Below are 6651 nucleotides of genomic sequence, written 5' to 3'. Positions count from 1 at the left end.
GAGCTAAAAAGATACACCACATCTTTCTGCTGACTCCACCATTCCAGGACTTTTCATGGGGCAATATTCTCTGGGATTTTCAAGGACAACAAGGAATGGTGAGCATGACTTACTACTTATTTCACCATTTAGTCTCCCAAAACTTGAAACAAGTTACTTTCATACATTCTGTCTCTTGGGCTGATTGCTCCAGGAACAACCACTACTACTCCTACATGCCCTGCACAGGACTGTGCTTCTCTCACCCAGGTCCAGAGGACCCCTCCTGCTGATCTTCTCAGTTTTCACAATCTTCTGTGAGTGGAGTAGTTTGGAAACTGCCACAGCTGACAGTGATGCAATTCCTGGGGTATGCTTTATACCTCTATTTTTTAAACTAGTACTAAATACTATTGATGATTCTTCCTTTTTGTATAATTTGAAGTCTGAAAAGGCTCTTTTCTGGAAGAGCTGGTTATTTTTAAAGAAACTTCATAAATTAAACTCAAAAGGAGATGACAAAGGATGGTGATCACAAAGTGGATGAGTTTTTAGCATTGCCCAGAAAAAGACAGGAAGTTAATTAATCACAGAAAATCTAATTGATCTTTCTCCCTCTGACTATGTTTTCTCCTACAGGTTGACCTCTAGGAAGCTTACCTGTCCATGTTTGCAGAATCTCTTCTCTGCTCTCATTAGCAACGAGAGCCTGAAAAACCTAGATCTCAGTGACAACTTTATTGAGGAAGGGGAAATGAAACTTCTGTGTAAGGTCTTGGAAAATCAAAACTGCAAGTTTTGAGGTGAGTTCTCCCATCTTTCCTTTGTAGATATTCTGCTTGGTATCAGGAACAAGAGTGCATTAGGAAGACAGAGCAACATGAAACAGGGAATGGAGAGTGGAAACTGCCAATTCCAGGTTTAGGGTTCACAGTATCACACCATTCTCCCTCTCATTGTGCCCTACGGAATAACATGACTGGGAAAGATTAGTTTGCTAAGGGAATACTGCCTTTATCACTACTAGGAAATTATGCAATCTATGTGAAAGACTGCAGAGGGCGGCCAGCACCCCCTTGTGGTTCAGTGAAGCAGTGACGAAGAAGAAAGACCATGGGTCAGGTGAGTAATGTTAAGGACAACTCCCATTTATTAATCTGAGGTCTGGGGTTTATATAGATTTTTACAGGCAAGCAAGCAAGCAAGGTTATTCCCCTGAGAACCTTTTTAGTTTACTTCTTATTCTTCCTAATCTAGTCCCTGTTTCCCAGGGTAGTTATCTTTAGGAACTTCTGTCTCTTCACTCAAGGTCCTTGTACTCTGTATGTTGTCTGTGTTCCCACAGATGGATACAACAAAGCAAGAGGTCATGGGGAGCTGTAACAGATGTTTGTGAGCACAGATTGTAGAACAGGCTTCAGAGAAACTCCGGCCTGGACTTGTACTCCACCTTGGCTCTCAATACAAGGCAGTCAAGCCTATATTATCATTCTAGTATCTGGATAAACTGTAAGCAAGTCATATTCAACATGTCTGAACAGAACTATTTATCTTTTCAAGAAAACCCACAGTTCTGCCTAACTTTCCTATTTCTGTTGAGGATACCTTCCTTCTAGTCACTCAGGTTTGCAACTTGACTCTTATCTTTGATTCCTCACTGTCTCACCCCATAAATATAGTCAGTTTTCAAACATAATTTTTTCTTCCAACAGAATCTCCTTTATCTGATTCTTATTTCTCTTCATAGAACTACTCATCTAGTTCAGACCTTCATCACCTTTCACCTTCACTATTGTAGTAGCCCACTACATACTTTCTATATCTCAAGTTTTTCATCTCTCTAAACCATCCAAGGGGAGAGGAGGGAAAGCAAGAGAGTTGGAGAGGAAGCTCAGATGTGAAATGTCACCTGAAATCAAGTCACAGTGACTCTAGTAGGTTGAGGGAGAAACCAAAAGCGATTGTAAAAAATCCCATTTTTCTAATATTAATTTCTCAGAATGGTATCCTCATTCACATGAGATTCAAGATGCTAAGGTTGTAACACAGGCACCAGTTAGCATCCAGGAAATCAAAGTAGATCTTCTCAAGCAGAAGGAAGCCCTGAGTACAGTTTTCTGCATTAAGCATCGTCCAGGGGCATGGGGAATTTTCTTTTGATTATCATTTTTCTCATGTTTTGAAGCAGTTACTAGGCTTTTTGCAGATAGATGAAACTATGGGTCCTTTTCAGGAGATATACAGTGTTCCCTTTTCAGCTTTGGACATGTGTTTAGCCTGGATTCTCACCCTAACTTTTCTTTGGGGACACAGAATTTTTTAACAAAGCATTCAGCACCAGGCACTGCTGGACTTTGCCTTTCCTTGTGCCTGTGTGGAAAACTGAGGTGGTGTTATTTTCCTCCATGTATGTGCTAACCCCACTATAGAAATGCCAGACTGAATTAGTGCTACTACATGTGGTGTTTGGCATCAAAGAGATCCCTGGATGGATGATACTGTATGTTCATCTCTGCCAGAAAAGAAAAGGACAAAACCTGTGTAGATATTTCTGTATGCAGCTGAGATTAATTAAAGGATATTCTGGTCAGGTAACTGAGGTCCTGCAGCATGGGGAGAAGGACAAGGATCTGGGAGGGAGACAGTGGAGATGGAGTTATGCAAATTTCCAGGTTTGTATCCAGCAGCTTTCTGTTTTTATGCAAGAAAAATCCCAGCTCTAGGGTATACTACAAATACTCCTTCTCTTTTAGGAGCTCTAGGACAATGAGTAGTAGTGAATTAAATGGTATTGTGACATCAGATCTCTGCTTTGAAATCTTTAAGAATTAAAAACTTTTCAATTTCATGTAAATCAAATGAGCTATTTGATCTTTTATTGTTGCCACAGTTTAAAAATTCTACACTATTAATATTTGTCTAAGGTTCTTGATCTAATTCTTTCTTTTTAAACATTATGATCTTCAATATTCATGGCTCATGTACATTTTGAGCTAATTAAGGTATATGTTATAAATGTTGGTCTACATCTAATTTCTGCCAAAACACTTTCCAGTTTTTCCTGAAATTTATTTAGCATGTTGAAAGTTCTTCTGTGAGTAATTTATGTTCTCATGTCTATTGAAGACTACTTACTGAGTTTAGTTATTTCTTATTCTTTCTTATTTAATCTTTTTCTATTGGTTTGCTTTTCTTTTTTGAATGAGTACTAAATAGTACTTATGGTATAAATAGTCTTATAGTATAATTTGAGGTCTAAAAGTGGTTATCTCTGGAAGAGACTGACCAATTTTAAAGAAATAACATTCATTCCACTGAAGAGGAGAGGATAAAGGATAGTAATCATGAAGCAGATGTGTTTTTAGCATTGCCCAGAGAAAGACAGTAAATGAATTAATCATAGAAAATGGAATTGACCACTTTCCCTCTGGTTATGTTTTCTCCTACAGCTTGACATCTTGTTTTCTTCACCATATATGTTTGTTCCATCCCTTGTCTGCTCTCCATAGCAATGAGAGCCTGAAAGACCTAGATCTGAGTCAAAATTTTATTGAGAAAGGGGAAATGAAACTTCTGTGTAAGGCCTTGGGAAATCAAAACTGCAAGTTGAAGAAACTGAGGTGAGTTCCCTCATCTTTCCTTTGTAGGCATTCTGCTTGGTATCAGGGACAGGAATTCATTAGGAAAAGGGAGCAACACAAACCAAGGAATGGAGAATGGAAACTGTCTGATTAATCCAGGTTTTCATAGTCTTATACCCTTCTCCCTCTCTCTTTGCTGAAATGAGAAATATGAAACTAAAAGATTTCATTGCTAAGGGAATACTGCCTTTCTTTATAATAGGCAGTTGTCACATAAATGTTCATGGCTCTCAAATCTATATTATCAGTCCTCCTCTCTAGATATTCTCTATACATGTCAGATTCATCATGTCTGAACATAACTGGTTATCTTGTCAACAAGACCCACATCTCTTCCAGACTTTGCTATTTCTGTTGGGGATACCATCATTCTTGTCACTCAGGCTTCCAACTTCAGTTTTATCCTTAATTCCTCACTTTCTCACCCCATACATATAATCATTCACCAAATAATGTAATTCTTTCCTCCAAAGAAATCTCTTTTTTCTTTTTCTTATCTCTGTGCATACAATTACTCTTTTAGTTCATACCCTTATCGAGTTACCTTTCACCTTCACTATTGTAGTAGCCTACTAACTTGTTTCCAAGCCTAAAGTCCTTCCCCCGTCCAAATTATTAATTTATTTGTTTTCAGTTTTCAACATTCCCTTCTATAAGTTTTAAATTTTTTCCCCTCCCTCTTCCCTCACTCCCCAGGATGGCATGCAATATTAAATGGGCTCTACACATACTTTCTTATTAAATACGTTTTCATATTAGTCATGTTGCATGGAAGAATTATAGCGAATGGGAGAAATCATGAAAAAAAAGAAAGCAGAACAATAACAAGCGACAATAGTCCACTTCTTTGTGCATTCTGACTCCATACTTCTTTATCTGGATGTAGATGTCATTTTGCATCATGAGTCCTTTGGAGATATTTTAGGACCTTGCATTGCTGAGAAGGGCTAAGTCTATCAAAATCAGTCCTTGTGCACTGTCATTATTACAGGTGCATAATGTTCTGGTTTTGCTTGCTTCACTCAGTATCAGTGCATATAAATGGGTTTCCAGGTTTTTCTGAAGTCTGTCTGTTCATCATTTCTTATAGCACAATAATATTTCATTACATTCATATACCACAACTTGTTCAGCCACTCCCCAATTGATGGGCATCCTCTAAATTTCCAGTTCTTGGCCACCACAAAAAAAAAAAAAAAAAAGAGCTGCTATAAATATTTTTGTACATGTGGGTCCTTTTCCCATTTTCATGATATTTTTGGGATATAGTTCTAGAAGCAGTATTGCTGGGTCAAAGGGTATGCACATTTTCATGGCCCTTTGGGCATAGTTCCAAACTGCTCTCCAGAACAGTTGCCATGGCTAAAAAGTCTTTCCCCTCTCTAACCCACCTAGCGGGAGAGGAGGGAAGACAAGGGAGGAGACAGCAAAGCAGTTGGAGTTGGAGCAGTTGGACAGCAAAGCAAGTAAGTTCAGATGTAAAATGTCACCAGAAATCAAGTCACACATACTCCAGTAGCTTGAGCGAGAAACCAAAAGAGATTATAAACAATCCTGGTTTTCTAATAATAATTTCCTAGAATGGTATCCTCATTTGTATGAGACTCAAGATACTGAGGTTGTAACATAGGCACTAGTTAACATCCAGGAAATCAAAGTAGATCTTCACAAGTAAAATGAAGCCCTGACTGCTCTTTTCAGCATTAAGCACTCTCCTGGGGCATGGAGAATTTTCTTTTGAATATCTTTTTTCTTATGTCTTGAAGCCCTTACTAGGCTTTTGGTAGACAAATGAAATTATGAATACTTCTTATGGGATATGCAGTGTTCCCTTTTCAGCTTTGGACATGTGTCTAACCCAGATTCTCACCCTAACTTTTCTTTGCGAACACAAAATTTTGGAACAAAGGGTTCAGCACCAGGCACTCTGGATTTTGCCTTTCCTTGTACCTGTGTGAAAAATTAAGGTCGTGTTCTTTTCCTCCATTTATGTGTTAACCCTATGAAAGGTATGCCAGATTGAATTAATGATATTAAGGTTGTGTTTGGCAGCAAAGAGATCCCTGGATAGATGATCCTGCATCTTCATCTCTGCCAGAAAGGAAAAAGACAAAACCTGTGTAGATATTTCTGTATCCAGCTGAGCTTAATTAAAGGATATTCTCTTTAGGTAACTGAAGTCCTGCAGAGTGGGGAGAAGGGCAAGAAGCTGGGGGTGGGGAAGCAGTAGGGGTGTGTAATGTTAATCAGAGAGTTAAAGATCTCCCCTATCCATTAATGGGCTTGACCATTAAGGAAAGCTTGATTAGGGGAGGCCCACACCTTTTGTTAATTTCTAATGCACTTGTTCTAAAGGATTGTGATGCCCTTTGGCTCTGAAAAGTGTATAAATATTCTGAGGTGAGGTTTTACTTGAGAGATTACTCATTGGAGATGTTTGTTTGGCCCAGTGAGACTCTGGGCAGCCACTCAGGAGCCCCCAGTTTTGAAAACCCACATGTTGGTACTTCTGTCTCTGGTAAGTATGTATGTATAAAGTTGGATCTGTCTATTGATCTTTGATGTATGCATTACTTATAGTCAAACAGTTGGAAGCCTTATCTGTTGATTAAAAAATAGTCTTTGTATTTTCTCTGAAGTTCAGGGTGCTGACTTTTCCCCCTGAACTAAGTGAACGATATATATGCTTCATTAAAATAGATTGTTGACCCTCAAAAGTTGCTTTCCTTTTAGAAAAGCAGATCTAAGAACCTGTAGAGCAGGCTCTACTGTGTATGCTGGGGTCCTTGCTGATACAAGATGCAGTCATGCAAATTTTCAGGTTTGTGTCCATTGACTTTCTGTTTTTGTGCAGGAAAGATCCCATCTCTAGTGTGTGCTACAAATGTTCCTTCTCTTTTGGAAGGTGAGGGATAGTGATTCAAAGGGAAGTAGATGGTATGGTGGCACCATTTCTCTGCTTTGAAATTTTTAAGAATTAAAAACTTTTCAATTTTGTGGAATGGATGTGAGCTCTTTGGTCTTTTGTTGT

The 6651-nt window shown here is 38.6% G+C and overlaps 1 long non-coding RNA gene across 1 annotated transcript; it reads left to right on the top strand.

Annotated features, from left to right (window-relative positions):
- The first annotated feature begins 1205 nt into the window (after positions 1-1205).
- Positions 1206-5809, top strand: LOC140504870 (uncharacterized). Its single transcript, XR_011967259.1, has 3 exons — positions 1206-1488; positions 3429-3599; positions 5016-5809. It is a non-coding gene; the product is annotated as an uncharacterized lncRNA (long non-coding RNA).
- Positions 5810-6651: the final 842 nt, after the last annotated feature.

This window comes from Notamacropus eugenii, chromosome 5 (genome assembly GCF_028372415.1).
Source record: "Notamacropus eugenii isolate mMacEug1 chromosome 5, mMacEug1.pri_v2, whole genome shotgun sequence".
NCBI lineage: Eukaryota > Metazoa > Chordata > Mammalia > Diprotodontia > Macropodidae > Notamacropus > Notamacropus eugenii.
This window is presented reverse-complemented; position numbering and strand designations above follow the sequence as displayed.